Source organism: Cricetulus griseus (assembly GCF_003668045.3).
Source record: "Cricetulus griseus strain 17A/GY chromosome 1 unlocalized genomic scaffold, alternate assembly CriGri-PICRH-1.0 chr1_1, whole genome shotgun sequence".
In the NCBI taxonomy this organism is placed as follows: Eukaryota; Metazoa; Chordata; class Mammalia; order Rodentia; family Cricetidae; genus Cricetulus; species Cricetulus griseus.
The window spans coordinates 85,292,773-85,315,398 of NW_023276807.1; the positions used below are offsets into that span (position 1 = coordinate 85,292,773).

The 22,626-nt window shown below is 41.2% G+C and overlaps 1 protein-coding gene and 1 pseudogene across 1 annotated transcript in view; both read right to left on the reverse strand.

Moving 5' to 3' along the window:
* Vps54 (VPS54 subunit of GARP complex) overlaps window positions 1-7,498 on the reverse strand; it is a 75,596-nt gene extending 68,098 nt beyond the window's left edge. The window contains exon 1 of the mRNA XM_027388226.2: window positions 7,360-7,498. The gene's annotated coding sequence lies outside the window, so the exon portion shown is untranslated. The remainder of the gene's footprint in view (window positions 1-7,359) is intronic.
* Window positions 7,499-19,748: 12,250 nt separating this feature from the next.
* On the reverse strand, window positions 19,749-20,999 carry LOC100754378 (annotated as a pseudogene).
* Window positions 21,000-22,626: the final 1,627 nt, after the last annotated feature.

Here is a 22,626-nt window from a genome sequence, read left to right on the forward strand (position 1 = left end):
CTGATTTCTTATAAATGGTATAGGTGAAATTTCTTTTATAGAACTGAGACAAATAACAATATAGTTCTACACTACTTAAAATTTACCAGCAAGAAGAACCTACTAATCATAAAGTACTTGGATTTAATTGCATATCACATACAGTAATCTCAATACTGAAGCTAAAATTCAACTATAATGATATGGGCTTTATATTATGGTGTTGCAATGTCAACACCAACCCAGCCACAAAACCTTTGATCAACAATGGCGTGCAATGGTGGATAGTACAATAGTGGCACAAAGCTTGTAGGAGTAACTGTTAAGAATAACGCATGAGGAACCTTGGCGGATTCCATGGCTGGTGAAGGTGACCGAGGTGGAGGGACAAACATGCCAGGCAGACAGAGCTTAAGTGAGAATTTTTATTAGAAAGGGAGGGAATGGGGAGGAAAGAGAAAAGAAGTAAAGAGACACAGGGACACAGAGAGGACAGAAGAGGGAGACAGGAAAAGTCCTGTCTGCCCCAGGGGAAGAGCAGAGAAAAGAGAGGAAGAGAGGAGCAGAAAAAGCTGGAGAGAGAGGAACCGGAAAGAGAGCATAAGTGGGAGGAGGTCTTTCTTTTAAAGGGGTTTTCCTGAGTGTAGAAATGAGTGGATCCCTGCTTCTCATGCCTTCTCTTGGGCTCTTTTCCTTCTGTTTGTTTTGTACAATTCCAATGGTTTGGCTTTTGTTATATTTTACTATTATCTCTTAGAAGCTTGTTTTCTAGTAAAAGACAGAAAAGTATGGATCAGGATGAGTGGTAGGGAGGAACTGGGAGGAGTAGAGAGAGAGGGAAACAGTAATCAGGATATATTATATGAGAAAAATATCCATTTTCAATAAAAGGGAAAAAAGAAAAGAGTAAGATATAATATTGGCTAGAATAAATTATAAATAACTATAATATTGGAAATGTAAGTTGTCTTTTTCCACTTTCATGTGTGTTATGCATATGTTGGTATACGTGCGTAACAGTACATTCATGTATGTGAGAAAATAGAAGCCCAAGGCTGATGTCAGGAGTCATCATCCATCACTCTTCCATTTTACTCACTGAGGTAGGGTCTTTCAATCAAACCCAGAGGTCACTGATGTGGCAAGTCTTCCTAACCAGCTTGCTTTGGTGATCTCCTATTTTTGCCATCTGAGGCAGGCCACCTAGCCTACCTAGCATCTATTCATTTAAGTGGGACTTGGGGAATCTGAACATTGATAAAATAAATGACAGTTAATATGGCATCTTTTTCAGGAAAAAGTATATAATTTATAATTTTTAAATTAAAATTAAATAATATTCAAAATGAAAGTGATGTCCCTTTTTTTCTATAGCACTCATCAGAAACTCTCAACAGATTTATAGTAGTTACTAAAAGTAATTCACAGTCACAGGCCTACTCTGTCTCTAATGTGGAAATATTGAGGACAATAAGGTCAAGTCAGATGAAGACTGAATATATAGGCTACTTGATTTAGTGAGCAGGTCTTTCTTTTTTTTTCCTGAGCCACCTGAGTACTGAAATGGAAGACAAACTGCTAAGGAGATGGGCCGTGAGGGTTTGCAGGTAAAGGGGAACCAAGCAAACCAAAGAAGGGGAATCAAGAAGTAGTAGTTCCAGGAGACAGGTTTGATGAATACAATATTGATTTGGTATTTGAACTTTTTTGGAGTGGGAGGATTGGACTTACGAAGAGACTGAAGATACTAGAATTGATGAATATTTGGGCAGTGAGTTAATCCTGAAAAGAATAGACATCTACATTCTATGTCAAGAATGTAAGAGTTACTTATATATGGCAACTGGGGACATTTTTATAGAGAAAACGCTATCACTCCAGCCTGAGAACTCTTCCTTAAGTTACTTTTCACCATAGGGTCCATAGTGATAGAGTAGAGAAGTTGAAGTGAGAAAAATGTAGACAACTGAGAATATTCAAGTGTTGAGTCTTTGTCAAATAATGCTACCAAGCAAATGCTAACATACTTAGATGACATGATTGTAATCCTTAGAATATTCTTAAAAGTAGGAGATACGTGTTTGAAAACAGGGGAAACTTCTAATCAGGTTTGTCAAAAGAAATATGTGGGAGTACATGTGCTCACTCCACCAGTCTTTCAATTGGCCTATGGATTAAAGCTCTTAAATAATAAAAAGTAAAGGCAAGGGGGCTGGGGAGATGGCTCAGTGGTCAAGCGCACTGGCTGCTCTTTCAGAGAACCCAGGATCAATTCCCAGCACCCACATGGCAGCTCCTCTGCATGTCTGCACCTCTAGTCCAGGGTATGCAATACAGTCTTCTGTTCTCTAAGGGTACCAAACAAATGCATGGTACAAAACAGACAGACAAAACACCCATACACATAAATTAATTTTTTAAAAAAAAGTAAAGTCAGGCCGGGTGGTGGTGGCGCACGCCTTTAATCCCAGCACTCGGGAGGCAGAGGCAGGCAGATCTCTGTGAGTCCGAGACCAGCCTGGTCGACAAGAGCTAGTTCCAAGACAGCCTCCAAAGCCAGAGAGAAACCCTGTCTCAAAAAAAAACAAAAAAAAAAGTAAAGTCAATGCCAGCTTACCAAGAACTGAAGGACAAGAAATGAGTCAGACCAATGGAGGAGAAGGAGGTGCCAGGGAGAAGTTCTAGAAACAGCAAACACTATGTGCAAAAGATGTGGAAGAGTCTATTGTCAGGGACCACAAATCATTCAAAATGCCTTGGAAAATTACATATATGGGAGTGGGAGATTGTGGAGCTAGGAAAGGAACTTATGTATCTTAAAGAAATAAGAAATGTGAATTTCACCTTAAATATAAAAGAAAGTTAGAAATAATTTAAGAGACAAATGAGATGATCAGATTTGCCCTTTACAGAACCAAAGACAACAGCACAGGGGATATTAGAGAAAAAGACCAGAAAGAAAACCAGATAGAAATCTTGCAATAAGCTAATGTGAGATGCCACTGAAGTTAATGTCTAGCATAAGGAGTTTAGGAAGGGGAAAGAAGGCAAGCAGGGACAGAGACACACTTAGAAATTCTTTTCTCCCCAGGAGCTGTCACTCACTGCTCGAGACCGTGCTACCTCTATACTGGGCTTGATAATTTGTTCTTCTGAAACAATTCTTCCAGAGTATGTTAGAAGTGACAAAGCATCTTCAGGCTAATGTTCTCCCAACTGGAATTATTTGGCTCCCCAGACACAGAATCTTACTACACATAAACTTTTACATTGACAATAATTTTGTAGTACAATAATTATCAATCACACTCACTATTTCCTACATGAGAAAATTAAAGCCTAGAAACATTTAATGATTTCGATAAAGTCTCACCTAGAAACATTTAATGATTTCCATAAAGTCTCATGGATAGTAAGTAACAAAGGTGAACTTATCATCTTTTATCACCAATTCAGCTTATGAAAAACATCACCTAAAAGCCAAGCACATCCAATTGTCCTATTCCTTAGGAGGAGAGAAGAATCACAGCAAAGTCCAGTCAGCCTGGTCTGCATGGTAAGTTCCAGATCAGCCAGAACTATACAAGGAGACCCTGTCTCAAAAGATTTAAAATGTTTTTTTTTTTAAACCATTAGAATCAAAAGTGAGATCCAAAGAAGTAGCAATGAGATCTATATACTATAATATACAAATATGAAAATTTATGGGCATGTACTATATATTTGCATACATATATTAACTATTCAAACATTTAGCATCTTTCTTGACAGTTACCAGGAGGTAGGGGTGAGGGTGTGGTAAAGGCAGGATCATTCTTGCTAAAGAAGATAATGTGTGCTTATTTCTAATTTCAAAAACCTATGCAATAATAATTAATTCACAACACCTCAGTTCAATTTTATAGTAATGTAAAGCCAACATTTTACAAGGAAACTGGTATTTTTCTTTTTTGTTTTTTGTTTGTATGGTTGGTTGGTTGGTTGGTTTTTGGTTTTTTCGAGACAGGGTTTCTCTGTATAGCTTTAGAGCCTATCCTAGCACTCGCTCTGGAGACCAGGCTGGCCTTGAACTCACAGAGATTGGCCTGCCTGTGCCACCAACGCCCAGCATCTTTTTTGTTTTTTAAAGGTATTTTATGTGTATGAATGTTTTGCCTGCCTATATGTCTGTGTACCGCATTTATGTAGGTGTCTAACAAGGCCAGAAGAGGGCACCAGATCCCCTGGAACTGGAATCACAGACAGTTGTAGGTATTAGGAACTAAATTCAGATCCTCTAGAAGAGTAGCCAGGGCTCTAAACTACTAAGTCATCTCTTCAGCCACCAAAAAAGTATTTTTCTTCAGATTTGAAAACTGAACAGACTCAAGAATATCTACATTATATTATCTCCTTTTGCTTTGCTTTCAACTGCTACCCCACTTAAGAGAGTTGATAGATGATTGAAGCATTTCTCTAACCCACTAAACAATACCCAATGGGACTACACAGTAATAGATCAAGCCCTTACCACAGTCATACAGATCATAGGTTTAAACATTACTATTGTACTTTGATCCAGTAGTCTTGAGGGAGGGGGTTCTATGCATTATACAACACGTATTAACATCCTTCATTAGATGCTATTGTGATGATAAAGATCATCTCCAGAAAGTTCTGTGCAGAACAAAACCATGCTTGGAGAGCTACTGCTTTAGACATCAGGACTCCAGAACCTTAAAAGGGAAGCCTCCAAATAGCCTTGTTAATTACAATGTTTTAAATTGTCTTTAAATTTTGGATCTTTAAAAAACATTAACAATGATCCAACTTTTCACTGACTGACCCTCAGCTCATCAAATTAATGCTTAAGATCACCAAAGCCATTCATGCTTTTTAATTCTTTCTCCAAACCTTACAAATAGTCTATCAGTTGTTTACAATATTCTTTATTATTCTGGAGGTCAGTTGCTTACTCCCTGACCCAATTTTTTTTTTAAAAAGTAATGTAAATTGATTTTAAAATAACTTTTCAAAATAGCATATGTGATGTGCTTTAAAGCATTTTCGAAGTTGTTTACAACATGGATTGTCTGCACAGATAAGCTCAGTCAGCACTTGTCCCTAATGTTGGAGGAAATGTCCAGTTCTTGCCCAGTTATGATAGCGTAAGGTCAAATATACACACACACAAGAATCTAAACAATCCCAGTATCCAGCTCATCCCTAACCCCATTTTCATCACTTTATATAAGCACATGACAGTTCTAAGGCCAAGTAACCTGGAGATTCAAGTGTCCACCTTGAATTTCTTCCTCTGTCTCTGCTCTGGTGAGGCAACCAGGAAGTAGGCCAACAGTGACCTTTAAGGACTTTCCCAACTTGATATTTCTGTATTCAGTAGCAAAATCTGTCTCCAACTTTTCACTGGCTGACCCTCAGTTTACCAAACTAACTCTTAAGGCCAAAGCCGTTCATGGCTTTTTTCTTCTTTCTCCAAACCCTATACTGACACAACCAAATAGTCTATCAGTTGTTTACAATATTCTTTTTTCATTCTGGGGATCATTTGCTTACTACCTGACCCAATTTTTTAAAAAAAGAATCAAGATAAATTGATTTTAAAATAATTTTTCAAAATGCTATGATTTTATATCATTTCTATGAAAGACCCACATTAAGCAAATGCTGAAATAAAAAGTAGATTAGTGGCTGCCTGGAGGCAGGTGGAGGTTAGGTGGAAAAATGAAGAGTAACGTTAATGGGTATGAAAGGATTAAGGAGAGGGTGTTCAAAAATAATATAATAGTGATGATCACAAAGTAAATATACTCAACACTGTATGGCATGCAGCTTGTGGTAGAGACCCTTTCCATCATTCACAAGGCCTTGGATTACAGCTTTACCACAGTTTAAAAAATAAGTAAAATATAATACCATTGGATTAAAATGGATGAACTTTACAGTATGTTAACTCCATAAAGTTGTCTTTAAAAGAGTAGGAAAAAGTTAGTCAACTTTACTCACAGAAAAGAAGTGTGATTAAGAATTCTGCAAATTGTCCTTTCACTGGGTTATACAGCAACAAAAATTCATTCATAAATAAAATTTAACTTTTCCAAAGCATAAATATATGTAAATTTAATCCTCTTTCCCCCCCCCCCCCCCGTAATTGAGATAATGTTGCCAGCTATAGCTTTGACAATCATTTTAGACCCAAATGCTGTAGTAACAATACCACAAGAACGAATTATTTGAGTATGGACAACAAAACCCGGATAGTGTTTAGTTTTACTGTGAACTGCCTGTTAGTGTAACAGCTCTAAGGTTGCCAGACAGTTTAAAACTACCTAAACCACAATAAAATTGTAAGCATCTAATGTCCTAACCCACAACTATCAGATACACACTGATGAATTTTACCCAATGATGATGATCAGTTCGGACTTCAATAGCCACTTGTTGGAAACCAACTCACTGAAATACATCATCCCATATGTTCCACCTGCTAGGAAACCAAAGTACCTTTCCAATTAGAACTCCCCATTTATAAAACTGAATGTCCATCAAAACCCGAAGCTTAAGTTATATGTGTCTCCACATACTATAAATAATGTATCGTGATATCACCTGCCCAGTGAACATTTATTGCTCACACTGGCCTGAATTTAAGCAATTCAGAAATGGAACCAATTAGAAAACAGAAACGTTCCAATTTAATTCTTCGAAAGTTAAAAAAAAAGTCTCTATAAAGACCAAAAATTAAAGTTGGTTTAAAAAAGGGAATTTTTAAAAACATTCCACAACTCTGACAGGCCAAAATTCTAAAAATACCACCCTAAACCATAGATGGAAAAGGCCAAGTGGCTAATTATAATGGTCAAGCATAAGTTCCCAAACGGCCCATGAAGAACAGGAGAGCCTGCCCGCCTTTGTATCCATGGAAGGTGGGAAGCAAAACTGGAAGAAAAAAAAAAAAAAAACTAAACTAAATTATTTAAACTACAACGCCAAACTGCAAACTACCGAGTTGTTCTGTGGGTTAGTATTCTCCAGAGGGTATTGTTTTTACTTCAGAAAGCTCCAAAGAGGGCTGAGGGCCTGGCTGGAAGGATTGGGAAAGTTTGGACTTAGTGTCTTGGGGGAGTGGTGGAAGTTCCTGATCCGGGATCCGGGAGAGGGGCGAGGGGACCAGCGCGGCACCTGCGTCCGGACTCCTGCAGCGGCGGAGCACAGCTGCCGGCCCGGATCCCGGGGAGAGCCGAGAAGGAAGTGGTGGCGGCGGGGAGAATGGAAGCCTGGCGCGGTTACCGGCCCCGAGGACGCGGAGGGGGTGGGGACTCGACCCTCCGGGCCCCGGGTCGGGAGAGGGTGGCCGCTGAGCGCGGGGCCGGCACCTACCTGCGGTCCTGGGCGGCAGCCCCCTGACGAGGCCTAGTGCACCGCCGCCTCCATCCTTCCACGTCGCGCCAAGACTGCTGCTCCGCGGCCGCCGCCGCCGCCCTGCGAGCCGGGCCCGAGCCCGGTTCCCGCCTCCGCCCCGCGCCTGCTGGCCAGCGGGCCCAGGAGCACAGGGCCGCCCTCTCGAGCCCAGCGCCGCTCGGGGGCAGAGCGGCCGCGGCGGGCCCCTCACGTCTCGCCCGGGTGTCCTGTCAGCCAGCAGTTTCCCCCGGGTCCGCAGCGCCGCCTCCGCCGCTGCTGCCGCCGCCTCTCCCACATCCCGGCCTCCAGGGGAGCCGCCGCCGCCGCGCCGCGACCACCGCCCCCGGCGCCTCAGCTCCCGCCGCCGCCGCCGCGCCGCCGCCGCCCCCCTCACGCCACCGGCCGGCGCGGCTGGGTCCTCGGAGAGCGCGCAGCAGGCCGCCGCCAGGCCGCCGCAGCCCCCAGCCCACAATCCACCGCGGTTCCGCCGGGGCGGGAGGGCCGCGGCCGGACCGGCGAGGGCGGGGGCTCGGCGCGCAGCTCCGAGAGGGCCTGGCGTGGCCGCCGCCGAGCCGGCGTTCCCTGCGCGGGGACTGCCTCTCGTGGCTGCCCCGCGCCTCCTCCAGTCGCCCTTGTAAAGGCAGACGTCCTCTCCGAACTGCGCTGCACCTCACGCTGCTGTCCGGAGTAGCCGAGCGTCGTCTTCCGCCGTCCCCCGCGGGCGGGCGGGAGGCAGCGGACCCCTCCCCCCCACCAACTGACTCCCAGGCACCCACACCTATGGAAGCACAAGCTCCCGCCTCGCCTTACTCCCTCAGCCCCTCGTAGTAAACAAACACGGTTCTGTTTCCAAAATTAAAGCCTTTCAAAGGTTAAAGGTCAACTCCAAATAACATACTGGCCTCCAATACTTGAGGCCTTTTGAAGCTACCTCACCTCCAGTTTCAGACCTTCAATCACCTGTCACATTTCCATGGCGCTTAAATCAGTTGTCCCTGGCCTTTAAAAGACTGAAGAACTGGGTGTGTGTGCTTATTATTAAATCTGTTTGTGATTCCTAACAGCATTTCAATTCATGCTGGATTTAAAGAGGATTGCGATGTTAAAGTAGTAAAAATACAGTCTGCAAAATAGGGACTATTTTAGATTGTATGTGTGTATGTATGTATGTAAGTATGTATGTATGTATGTATGTATGTATGTATGTATGTTATGTCCCCAATCACCTTTGGTTGAGTTAGGAGACTTGGGACTCAGAGAGACCACAGTATGGAGAAAAGAAAGAAAGAAAAGCCTTACTCACTTGAGAGTTTGTCTTCCCTTCATATTTTTTGAAGTTCTCATTCCATTTTGAAACTATTTTTTGCCTACAAATAAATTTCACACATTTCAAAAGCAAAAGTGAAAACATAACTTAGTAGGTGACTGGGAAAAAAAGCTGGTGCAAGTTTCAGTAAGTCACTTTTTTTGTTGTTTTGTTTTTTGAAGCTAACAGTTCTATAATATACTTTACTTGCCACAAAAGTATGATTGAAGGACAGAAAGGACACAGGGGAAGGAAAACACATTAAAAAAAAAAAAAAGTGGCAAGAAAAGTCCTGCGTTGTATTTTTTTTTAATTCAGATCTCTACAACCGAGCCAGGCCTGGTGGAGCCCTCCTGTAATCCGAACATTTTGGAGTAAAGACAAAAGGATCAGTTCAAGGCTATCTCAGCCCACATAGGGGAGCTCAAATCCTGACTGGGCAATCTGAGACTCTGTCTCAAAATGAAAAAGAAACAAAACAACAAAAACCCAACAACCCTCTACAATGTTATGATAAAGAGGGTGAGAAAACACCCAATATATACTAGCTGTGTTCTAGTTTGCTTCTCCATTGCTGTGAGAAAACACCATGACCAAAAGAAACGTGGAGAGGAAAGGGTTTGTTTATCTTTCAACTATCAGGTCATAATCTGTCACTGAGAGAAGTCAGCAAAAAGCAGAGAGGAGGAAGAATGTTGCTGAATGGCTTATTCCCACTCCACTTGCTCACTGGCCTCACTTTTCATACCACCCAGGACCATCTGCACCACCCATAGTGGGCTGAGCTCTCCCACTTCAATCATTAATGGAGAAAATGTCCCACAGGCTTGCCTTCAGGCAATCTGATGAAAGCAATCCCACAGTTAAGTTTTTTTCTTCACAGAGGAATCTAGTTTGTGTCAAGGTAACAAGAAACTTTAAGCTAGATGAGTTTACATAGAAGTAGAATGTAATGATTACCAAAGGTTTCGGGTGAAGAAATCACAACAGGAAGGAGGACAAATGTACCACCTTTAGGTTAAAATGAATAAAATTTAGTGGTTTGTTGCACAGCACAGTTAACAATGTATATTTCAAAATTTCTAAAAGAGTAGATTTTAAATATTCTCAACTTTAAAAAATTAGTTGAAGGAATAGATGTGTTAGAGTGATTTAATCACACCCTCTTTAAAAACAACCACAAAATCCAAAATTGTTCCAGTTTGCACTTGGATTGATTGATGAGTGCCTTGGGTGTTTCCCCAACCCTGAAACAAGACAAACTGGTTAGCTCCCTACTGTTGATAACTTTTCATAAGAAGAAAATACACCGTGAGTATTGTATTTGGTTCTTTCTGAGACCCAACAAAACATTTATTTTTTTTAAATCTTGTCACAGAACAATTAGTAAGTTGAACTATACACAGAAAAGCAAATGTTGACAATCAGCTTTGAAAAAAAATTGGGCAAGCAATTGTGTTTAACAGGAAAGTTCAGAATAACAGGTTTGGTTGTTATCTCTTGAATTATATTAGCATTAGAAGAAATGCTAAACTACAAATATGGATAGATTCACTATTGGTGCTCACTTTCCAAAATCAAGACTACAGAAAATTAGGGAAAGCTGGTAGAAAATGCTGCCCTGATTAGCTACAATATTAAAAATTTACTTGACATTTTTGCTATACTGGCTAATGATTAAAAGGAACAGAAACGTTTGAGACACGTTATCACTATGTACTCCTGATCTAGAACTTGCTATGGAAAACAGAGTGGCCTGGAACTCACAGAGATCCTGTTGCAGCTCCCTCCCAAACGCTGAGACTAAAGGCATGGTTTGTTGCTTCCAGCTTAATAATCTTTTAAATAAATATTTTTTTAAAGAAGGCAAGGAGGCTGGAGAAATGGCTAACAGTATTTGATACTCTTGCAAAGGAAGAGTGTAACTATAAATCTTTCTGCCAAGCCGCCCAAGCCCCACAGCCACAAGGGTGCCCAAAATAACATACAGAGACTTATATTAAGTGCAATGCTGCTGGCCAATGACTAGGATTTCTTGCTAGCTCAGTCTTAACTATCAACCATAACTACTAATCTACATATTTTATAAGAACTTATCTTTTTGTTTTGTTTTGTTTGTTTTTTCGAGACAGGGTTTCTCTGTGTAGCTTTGGAGCCTATCCTGGCACTCGCTCTGGAGACCAGGCTGGCCTCGAACTCACAGAGATCCGCCTGCCTCTGCCTTCCGAGAGCTGGGATTAAAGGCGTGCTCCACCAACACCCGACAAGAATTTATCTTATCAGACACCAGCAACAGGCATCTTCTCTTGCCAGGATCACACGTTGGCTCTACAGAGAAGAGAGGAGGAGGAAGAGCACAATTTCCTGCTTGTCCCTGTTTATATTCTGAGTCTGCCTTCTATGTCACTTCCTGCCTGGACCACAAGACTTCTCTTTACTACATTTCCCAGAGTCCTTCTCGACTCCTAGTCCTGCCTAACTTGCTTCCCTATTGGCCAACAGTACTTTATTTATCAACCAATAAGACAAACATATACATAGAAGAACCTCCCCCATCAGAAGAGAGTTTAGTTCATAGTATCCAGGTGGGATGGCTCAAACTGCCCGAAAATACTACATCAGGGAATCTGATACTCTCTTCTGGCCTCCTTAAGTGTGTACACACACACACACACACACACACACACACACACACACACACACACACACAGCCTGAGACAGGAAAATCTCTGAGAATTCAAAACCAGTCTGAGCTACTCAGTGAGATACTGTCTCAAAAAAAAAAAAAGAAAAGGAAGGAAGCGAGAGAGAAAAAGGAGAGCGGGAGGGATGAAGGAAGGAAGGAAGGAAGGAAGAAAGAAAGAAAGAAAGAAAGAAAGAAAGAAAGAAAGAAAGAAAGGAAAGAAAGAAGGGAGGGAGGGAGGAAGGGAGGAAGGAAGGAAAAAAGCATTAAAGATGAGGCTTGGCATCAGATATACAACTCCTGGTTATTTACCCAAAGGACTCTTAAGTCAACATACCACGGCGATATTTGCACATCCACACTGCAGTACTCACAATAGCTTGGAAATGGAACCACCCTACATGATCATCAACAGATGAACTTATAAAGGAAATATGGTACATTTACATAATGGAAATTTATTCAGCTATAAAGATAAATACCATGACAGTTGCTGGAAAATTATTGTGCTAAGCAAAATAAGCCAGGTTCAGAAAAATAAATACTATGTTTCTCTCTCATTTTTAAAACCTAAATTTAAAACCATTATTTATAAAACAAACATATTTATTTATAGGTGTGAGAGTTTGTATGTGTGTGCATTGGTGATCATGAGAGAGAAGAGGAAGATGTCCTAACAGGGTGTGGGGAGAAATGTAACATATGTGTGTGGAAGCAGAAAGAGAACTCCCGGGAGAGGAGGGAGCCAAAGTGGGGATCAGTGGGCATCAGGAAAGGTAGTGGAGAACAAATGAGGCCTAGGTATGACACACATGTACAAAATGACATAATGAAACCCATTACATTGTAAGCTAATGTTAAAAATTAAATGTTTTGTATTTTGTTTTTAACTTTGTTTTTGTTGTTTTTTGAGGCAGGGTTTTGCTGTGTGACAGCTCTGGCTGTCCTGGATGGAACTCCCTCTGTAAACCAGGCTGGCCTTGAATTCACAGAGATCTGTCTGATTCTGCCTCCCGAGTGCTGGGATTAAAGTTGTGTGCCACCTCTGCCTGCCTGGCTTAAGTTTTGAAAAAGCATACCCTGGAGTGGAAAAAAGATAAAGCTGGGTGGTGATGGCACATATCTGGAATCTCAACACTCAACAGATTGGGTGGAAATATCTGGAATTTGAGGCTAATCTGGGCCAGAGAGCAAGTTCCAGTCCAGCCTGAGCTACCCTGTCTTCTCATAAAGTGTCCGAATGTTTTACTTTGCATGAGCAAGGCTCTGTGTGGATCACCAGCACTGAAAATAATATGGTGGTTTCGTGAGCTAACAGGTCAGCAGGTAAAGATCCCTGCAATCAAGCCTGAACACTGGAGTTCAATTCCTTGGGTCCACTAGTTGTATTCTTACTCTCTTACACACACATACAAATAAATAAACATAAAAATTAAGATAAAACAGTCTCATATATCCTCATTTAAGGAAAACAGTTCATTTCCTAATGTCATAGTCATAATACTATAAAAGGCATGTGCTTGCTGTATGACCTGTGCATATTTCCTGTATGAGGCAGTATTAACACTGCAAGTCTTGCATGTGTATGCGTGTAATGTGTGTGTGCATGCATGTTCACACGTGTGTGCTGTGTGTATGTACCTGTATGCACACACATACATATAGAAGCTTGCAGTTGCCCCGTGACTTCCTGGATGGTTGTCAGCATTTTTTTACTGAGGCAAGGTTTCTCAGTTGAACCCACAGCTCCTGAATCAGGTGTTCTGGCTAGTCGGCTTCCTCGGAGGATCTGCCGCCCTGTGTGCTATCAGCACAGGCAGCAGCTACATTGTTCAGCTTTATGCCCATTCTGGGAATCTAAACTTCAGTCCTCATGCCTGAGCACCAAGCACTTTATCCACTAAGCCATCACACCAGCTTAAACTACCATTTTAAGGGTCCACTTGACAGAAATATACATCCAGGTGTCAATATATGTACAGTCGGACAGTAGGAGCCAGGACAGGGTGTTACAGTTTAATAAGAGAGAGAGAGATCAGCCCATCTTCTCATCACAATGGTACCATGAGTCTATCATATGGAAACTCATCCAAGTTCTCTAAGATGCTTCTCAGCCAAAGATGTATAATTGTGGTTTTAGTGCATGTCAATCACCTTTGGGGGGCAGAATCCCCATAGGCTCTTGAACTAATAATGTTCTGGTAGTTGCTTGACCCAGCATCTGGGTTTTTGATACAGCGCCCTCAATTATTTTATCCATTCCATTTAAACTATTTTGAAATGTTAGCATTTTAAAATTCATGGTTTATGACTAATGGTGGTGGTGGCACACACCTTTAATCCCAGCACTCCAGAAGCAGAGGCAGGTGGATCTGTGAGTTTGAGGCCCAGCCTGGTCTACAGAATAAGTTCCAGGACAGGCAGAGATACACAGAGAAACCCTGTCTCAAAAAACTATGTGTGTGTAGGTAGGTAATATAAACTAAATATATATAATATAAAACATATAAATATATATATATATATATACATACATACATACACACACACACACACACACACACACACACACACACACACACATACATATATATATATATATATATATATATATTTAAATAACAGTGTGGTTGTTTGAAAGAAAATGGTCACCACAGGGAGTAGTACCATTAGGAGGTATGGCCTTATTGGAGGAAGTGTGTCACTGTGGAGGCAGGCTTTAAGGTCTCTTTTGTTTAAGCTTTGCTCTGTGTCACAGTTGACTTCCTGTTGCCTGCAAGATGTAGGACTCATAGCTACCATTCTAGTGCTACATCTGCCTGCATGCTGCCATGCTCCCCTTCATGATGATAATGGACTGAACCTCTGAAACTGCAAGCTAGTCACCCCAATTAAATATTTCTGTAGTTCCATGTTTTTTCACTCTTTGACTTTTTAAGGGGCCCACCACCCAACTCACAAATAAACCACACACAGTGGCTTATTCTTAGTTATGCGTGGCCAGACTTAGCTTGGCTTGTTTCTAGTCAGCTTTTCTTAAATTAACCGTCTACCTTTTCCCTCTGGGCTTTTATCTTTCTTCTGTATATCTTACTTTTCTTCTTACTACGTGGCTGACTGGGTAACTGGATGGCTGGCCCCTGACATTCTTCTCTTCTTGTTTTCTCATTCTCTTCTCCCGGTTCTCCTTCTATTTATACTCTCTGCCTGCCAGCCCCACCTATCCTTGCTCCTACCTTGATAATAGCCATTCAGCTCTTTATTAGACCATCAGGTATTTTAGACAAACAAAGAATCACAACTTCACCAATTTAACAAATGCATCATAAACAAAAGTCACACACCACCACAACTGGCATGTAAAGCAAAGGACACAATCAGCAAGACAAAATAACAGCCCACAGAATGGGAAAAGATATTCACCAACCCCACATCTGACAGAAGGATGATCACCAAAATATACAATGAACTCAAGAAACTAGCCCCAAAACACAAAGCAATGCAATTAAAAGATGGAATGCAGAACTAAATAGAGAATTCTCAACAGAGGAATTCAAAATGGCTGAAAGACACTTGAGAAAGTGCTCAACATCCTTAGCCTTCAGGGAAATACAACTCAAAACCACTCTGAGATACCATCCTGTCAGAATGGCTAAAATCAAAAACACCAATGACAGTTTATGCTGGAGAGGATGTGGAGAAACAGGAACTCTACTCCACTGCTGGTAGGAGTGCCAACTTGTACAGCCACTTTGGAAATCAGTATGGCGACTCCTCAAGAAAATGGGAATCAGTCTACCTCAAGACCCAGCAATCCCTCTCTTGGGCATATACCCAAAGAATGCACACTCATACAATAAAGACACATGTTCATAGCAGCATTATTTGTAATAGCCAGAACCTGGAAACAACCTAGATGCCCCTCAACTGAAGAATGGATAGAGAAAATGTGGTATATTTACAAAATGGAGTATTACTCAGCAGAAAAGAACAAGAATCTTGAAATCCGCAGGCAAATGGATGGAACTAGAAGAAACCATCCTCAATGAGGTAACCCAATCACAAACAGATAAACATGGTATGTACTCACTCATTTTTGATTTTTAGACATAGAGCAAAGGATCACTAGCCTACATTCCACACTGCCAGAGGAGCTAGGAAACAAGGAGGACCCCAAGAGAAGATTGCATAGTCCCTCAAAGAAGGGGATGGGGACAAGAACCCCTGACCAAATTGGAGCCCCGGGGCAGGGAGAGGAAGGAGAGTCTTCATCCAGTTGCTGTTCAAAGCAGAAACAGACACCCATAGCTAAGCACTGAACCATACTACTGGAATTCAGTTGTGGAGAGGGAGGAGGGTTGAGCAAAGGAGCCAAGACGGGGATGGAGAGACCTGCAGAACAGTGGACCTGACCTATTGATAGAATGGAGACCCTAATCATAAAGCTGGAGAAACAGCATTGGACCAAACCAAACCCTCTGAATGTGGGTACCAGCTAGGAGACCAAGACAGTCTATGGCTCCTCTAACAGCGGAGCCAGTTTTTATCCCTAGAGCACAAATGGACTTTGGGAGCCCATTCCCTATGGAGGGATACTACTGCAGCCCAGATACAGCAAGGAGGGTCTAGACCCTCCCCCAAACAATATGACAGACTTTGAAGGTCCTTGGTAGAGGACCTCACTATCCCTGGAGAAGAGTCGGGGGCGGGGAGGGGGCGGCGCTATGGGGGTTGGGGTGGGTTGGGTGGGGAACAACATAGGAGGAGGAGAGGATGAGGGAATGGGGAGATGGTTATGTAAATATGAGTAATTAAGAATAAGAATAATAATAAAAAGAAAGGCTTAAAAATAAAATAAAAAATAAAAAAGTCACACACCTTAAAATAATATTCTACCACATGTTTCCTTTATAAGAGTTGCTGTGGTCATGGTGCCTCTTCTCAGCAATAGAAACTGTAAGACAGAAAGTAAGACTCTAATCTGAAACTAAGAGTTGATAAATCTTCAGATCCAATAAAAACTTCTCTTTAGTGCTGGAGATTGAATCTTGTAATATTTTACTTGATAACTAGACTCAATAACCACAGTCTTCAAGATGCCATCTGTTTCTCCTGCTTGAGTTTTGTAGAACAATTACTTAATTCTGTTGAATTCCTCTGTTCCCTTACTCTTTGGCTCTGATGTTCCACGTTTCTTTTTTGATTATCATCATCAGCTACCATTTATGAAGAGTTCATTGTACTCCAAGCATAGGTAAAAATTAATCAAGAGAGTGCTCTATAGCTTTCTGTTGTGTAGAAATTCCACTCCTAGCACTTTAAAGCACACATTTATTGTGTCGTGGTTTCTGTAACTCCCTTTCTCTTCCCCACCCGCCCTTATGTAACCCAGACTGGCCTGTCACTCAAAATCTCACAGTCCTTCTGCCTTGACCTCCAAGGGTTTGACATCTGTCTCTTTAAGGTCTCACAAAGCAATAGTCAGGGCCCCAGTCAGGCAGAGTACTCAATGAAAAGCTTGACTCCTAAGCTAACTGGGTTTTGGAAGATATCATCTTCGTGCAATTACAGAACTGAAAGTCCTAGCATTTGCTGGCTGGAGGTGCCCTCAGCTTCTAGAGGACCTGCAGGTCCTGACCAAGGGGCTTTCCCTAAAGCAGCTGATTAATTTAGCAAGCCAGTTTGGAATGTCTCCATTATCCCCAAGTGAATATCCGCAAGCTAGAGAGTGATAACCTTTCAACTTTACCATAGTTTGTGCTTCAGAAGTTAGCCACAAAGGCCCTTCACGGTCAAGAAGAGAGAATTACTCGAAAGTGTCAATATTCGGAAGTAGGGACCAGGGAAATGACCTTGATCCATGTGCAGCCAGCTATGACTAATGTCACAGGTCTGTGAATTTGACTGACCCACCTCAGTTGTCTCACAGGTTCTTGATCTCTGGGATGCTGTCCTGTGTGGGATTGGTAATTGATTGTAGACTGTGAAAAGCTGGACAATGCACAATGGCCAAAGATTAATTCAAAAATCAAACACGCAATAATCTGAGTTGCTTCTGGCAGTATTTGCCATGTTGTACTTTTGGCTTCACTACGGCTTGGGTTCTGACACAGCATGAGTGACTGGCATGTACTTGCATCATGCCACACACCACCTACCTGAGACAAATCCTACCCGAGACACCTCGGCTCAGATTCAATGTTTCTGGTGGAGATTGAGGGAAAGGGAGAAGAAGAGCATGATAGGTAGTGGGGGGGGGCAGTGAAGTAAACCTATCACACCATACTCTCATTTGTGCAGTTCCCTGGTCAGGGAGGTGACACAGGTGACACAGAAGCAATTTTCAGAAGCAATTGGTTTTCTCCTCAGAGTGGTCCTAGAGACTGAGCATGGAAGAGCTGGTTACTCAAAAAGAATAATCCTGACCCCTCCAAAAAAAAAAAAAAGATCCAGAGATATCAAAACCAATCAATGCAACAAATCATAACAGAGAAGTGAAAAAAGCACCTACAGTCATCTGTAACTCTACTTCCAGAGGATCCATCGCCCTCTTCTGACCTCTGTGGGTACTGTACACACATTGTACACATAGAAACTCAGGCAAAACACTGTTAAACATAAAATAAAACAAATAGATCTTTACAAAACTTGTATATAATAAAAATATAAAAACAAAGCAAGTAAGAAATATAAATGAAAACTCAATGAATAAATAAAAAAATACAGTGGTAAACATTATCAAAAGTCTAAACCAAACAGAGGGAAGACTATTGGAGATGGAGAACAGGGCTGACAGAGGACTGTATTCAAGTATCAACAAGGAAAAATAAATAAACAAGCATGACCACAGTAGCCAAGAATGATGTTATATGGTCAAGAGACTAAATCTAAGAAACCACAGGACAGAAGTACAAACTGAGACCACACCAATAAAATTCCCAAAAGGGGCTGGACAGATGGCTCAGAGGTTAAGAGCACTGGCTGTACTTCCAGAGGTCCTGAGTTCGATTCCCAGCAACCACATGGTGACTTACAACCATCTGTAATGAGATCTGGTGCCCTCTTCTGGCATGCAGGCATACATGCCAGCAGAATATTATATACACATAATAAATAAATAAATAAATAATCCTATTATAAAAAGGGAGTCTGGAGAGATGGCTCAGAGGTTAAGAGCATTGATTGCTCTTTCAGAGGTCTTGAGTTTAATTCCCAGAAATCACATGGTTGCTCACAACCAACAATGAGATCTGGTGCCCCATCCAGCCTACAGGCATACAGAACTTTTTTTTCTGCAGGCATAACTTTGTATACATAATAAGTAAAATCTTAAAAAAAAAAATCCCCAAATCTAGAGAGAAAGAAACACAGATTAAAACACAAGATGAAGTTATAATTCCAAATAGATATGACTGCAGAAGAAATGCACATGACATATTCTAGTCAAGATGCCAAAATTACAAAGCAAAGAAACTGTGTTTAAAATTATAAGGGGCAATGATATGGCTCAGTGAATAAAGGTGCCTGTCACCAAGCCTGACAACCTGTGTGCCATCTCCAGGATCCCATAGTAGAAGGGAACAAACTCCACAAGCTATACTCTGATTGTCACATGTATGCTGTAGCATGCACAAAACTGCACACACACACACACACACACACACACACACGCACGCACGCACGCACGCACGCACGCACGCACGCACGCACACAAATAAATAAGTAAATACAACTGTTAAAGTTTAATAAATAAATAAAAATTCCAACTCACAAAAGCAAAAACATCAGAATGACATCAGATCTCTTGCCAGCAATCCTCAAAGCCAGGGTATGAAATACTTCAAGCTCTGAAGATAAATAACTGCTAAACTATAGTTATATTACACTCAGCAAAGTTGTCTTTAAAATCAAATGATATTTCATGAAAACCACCAACTAAGGCAGTCCCTGATCACAAAGCCATCAGTGCAGACAATACTTAAGGGAATACTATAAACAGAGGAAGACAGTTTTAATCATGAGAGCACAGGAAAGATCCCTTTCTTCCTTCCCTTCTTCCTTCCTTTTTTTCCTTCCTTCCTTCCTTCCTTCCTTCCTTCCTTCCTTTCTTTTTTGAGCAGCTTAACTACATTTTATTGATATAAATACAATATATCTCACAGGCATCCACTATTTTAGCATACCACACAAGAGACAAAGTGAGATAAATTAAATATTAATGCAAAGAGAAAATACAGAAATGCTTTGTTACATAAAAGTTATATATATATATATATATATATATATATATATATATATATTAAAGCATCCTACATACTTTGTACAATTTATTTCTAATTAAGTATTTGAAATAAAGCAAGACTGAATTTATTCAAAGTTTTATTTCTCAGTGGAAAATGCTCTGTTCATACGTGGTGGCTGCATTTTTCTAACATCAAACATCATTTCCAAAGGTGGGTTGTTGAGAGAATACCAGTCAGGTATGCAACCTGTCTGACTATAATATTCCTTTGAAAGGAAGCAGCTCCCAAGCATATCTTGCAATGCTCCAAAAACAGCCCAGCCAGGCCACACAATTACCTTTGCAGGTGGAGTGTGAATTCGGAAGGTCTTGGTGCCAAGAGTCTTTTTGTATTTTGGTTTCTCTACCAAATACCATATTTCTGCAAGCAATCTGTGAAGAAATCCTGGCAACATAGATGTGCCACCTACGACTTCCAAATACTCCACCAGTTGCTTCCTGGTGTCTATTGGACACTGCAAAAGAGAATCCAATATTAAAGTGGCAACTGATTTCTCCTCATTATCTTGTTCAAAAAGAATTTCCACAACTGAGTCTCTGATTGATCCAAGCACATGTAAAGTCTTCTCTCCATCCAATGGGTAGTCAACATTTGGGGGGTGGAGAGGGATGCTCACTGTTCCCAACGATATCAAATTTTGCCTCTTGGATATGTAGTCCACGCTTCAGATCACTTACAAAGCACGTATGCACTTTAATATCCTCTAAGATAACTTCTAGAACTGAACCCATCACGGAGGAAAGGCTCAAGCAGCACCAGTGTCAAAAACAGCACATTGTTCCAACAGTTAGGTTTCCAACTCCTTGTGAAGAGCTTTTTCTCCTAAGGGGAGTGCTCCCCAGCAGTTCAGTAATGGGATGGCTTCATATTTTGGCAACACCAGGCTTTCCCTATATCGACAATCCAGGACCATGGCAGAATTAATCCTGAGTGTCAGGAGATTAGATGACTTGGAGCAAGTAAGACAGATGGAACCTCAAAATATTTTAAAAGAGCACGAGTAAGTGTCTCTCAGAAGTGGGAAGAACATAATACCAACTCAATAACCACAACCCAGTGGTCTCTGGGATTCACCAACAGATTCCTGAAATACAATATGTGGATGAATTCCTTTAAGTAGGAACATAATTCTTCTGTATTGATATTCCACTGAACAACTTTGATTGGCTTAGACATGCCAGCACTTTTTTTTTTTTTTAATCACACTAGGAATTATACATCATGGACCAGTTTCTCCCTCAGAACCACACTTGGTGAAGGCTTCTCCCAGGTGGATCATGACCGCTGTCTGCTCGCCACCGCCCCCCAGGCTCTTGTAGAGTGGCATCACGGAGAGCGAAAGAATCAATTTCTTAAGATCATTGAACCAAAGACCCAGGATAGCCAAAACAACCCTGTACAATAGAGGAACTTCTGGAGACATCACCATCCCTGACTTCAAGCTCTATTACAGAGCTATAGTCCTGAAAACAGCTTGGTATTGGCACAAAAATAGACAGGTAGACCAATGGAAAAGAGTTGAAAACCCTGATATTAACCCACACACCTACAAACACCTGATTTTTGACAAACAATCCAAATTTATACGATGGAACAAAGAGAACATCTTCAACAAATGGTGCTGGCATAACTGGATTCGGACATGTAGAAGACTGCAGATAGACCCAAGCCTTTATTTAGCCCTGCACAAAACATAAGTCAAAATGGATCAAAGACCTCAGCATAAAACCAGCCACACTGAACCTATTAGAAGACAAAGTGGGAAATACACTTGAATTAATTGGTACAGGAGACTGCTTCCTGAACATAACACCAGTAACACAGACACTGAGATCAACAATTGAGAAATGGGACCTCTGGAAACTGAGAAGCTTCTGTAAGGCAAAGGACACAGTCAGCAAGACAAAACGGCAGCCCACAGACTGGGAAAAGATATTCACCAACCCCACATCTGACAGAGGGCTGATCACCAAAATATACAAAGAACTCAAGAAGCTAGTCTCCAAAACACCAAACAATCCAATTGAAAAGTGGGGTACAGGCATTATTTGTAATAGCCAGAAACTGGAAGCAGCCTAGATGCCCCTCAACCGAAGAATGGATAGAGAAAATGTGGTACATTTACACAATGGAATACTACTCAGCAGAAAAAAACAATGGAATCTTGAAATTTGCAGGAAAATGGATGGAACTCGAAGAAACCATTCTGAGAGAGGTTACCCAATCACAAAAAGACAAACATGATATGTACTCACTCATATGTGGATTTTAGACATTGAGTAAAGGATTACCAGCCTACAATTCACACGCCAGAGAAACTAGTAAACAAGGAGGACCCTAAAAGAGACAAACAATGTCCTCTGGAGAAGGGGAAAGGGTCACGATCCCCTGAGCAAATTGAGAGCATGGGAAGAAAGGGGAGGGAGCTAGGAGGATGCAGACAGAAGTCATGAGGGAGCAGAAAGGTTGAGTCAGGTGAAGAATAGAAGCAAGGGTATATGATAGGTAAGGTTTTAGTTGGGGGGGTGGTAGGGAAGGATGGGAGGGAGAAGGGAACTGGGATTGTCATGTAAATCAATCTTGTTTCTAATTCAAATAAAAAAAAAGATTGTTGAACCAAGGAGAATCAGGAAGAAATCCATTATGCCCATATAGTAAACCAGCAACTCCCCTATACTAATACTGAAGAAAGTATAAACAAATAATAGTCCAACCAGCCAGAGAAACAACTAGCAACACTGCAAGAATTAGAAACCATCTCTCTATAATAGCTTTAAATGTAAATGACTTCAACTCACAAACAAAGAGATATAGGTTGTTTGATTGTATTAAACAAATTAAACCCAACCTTCTGCTGTCTCCAAGAAATATACTTTCTGGTAAAGACACCTATAAACTGAGAATCAAAGGACAGAAAACAATTTATGAAGTGAATGAAACCTGACAAGAAACCG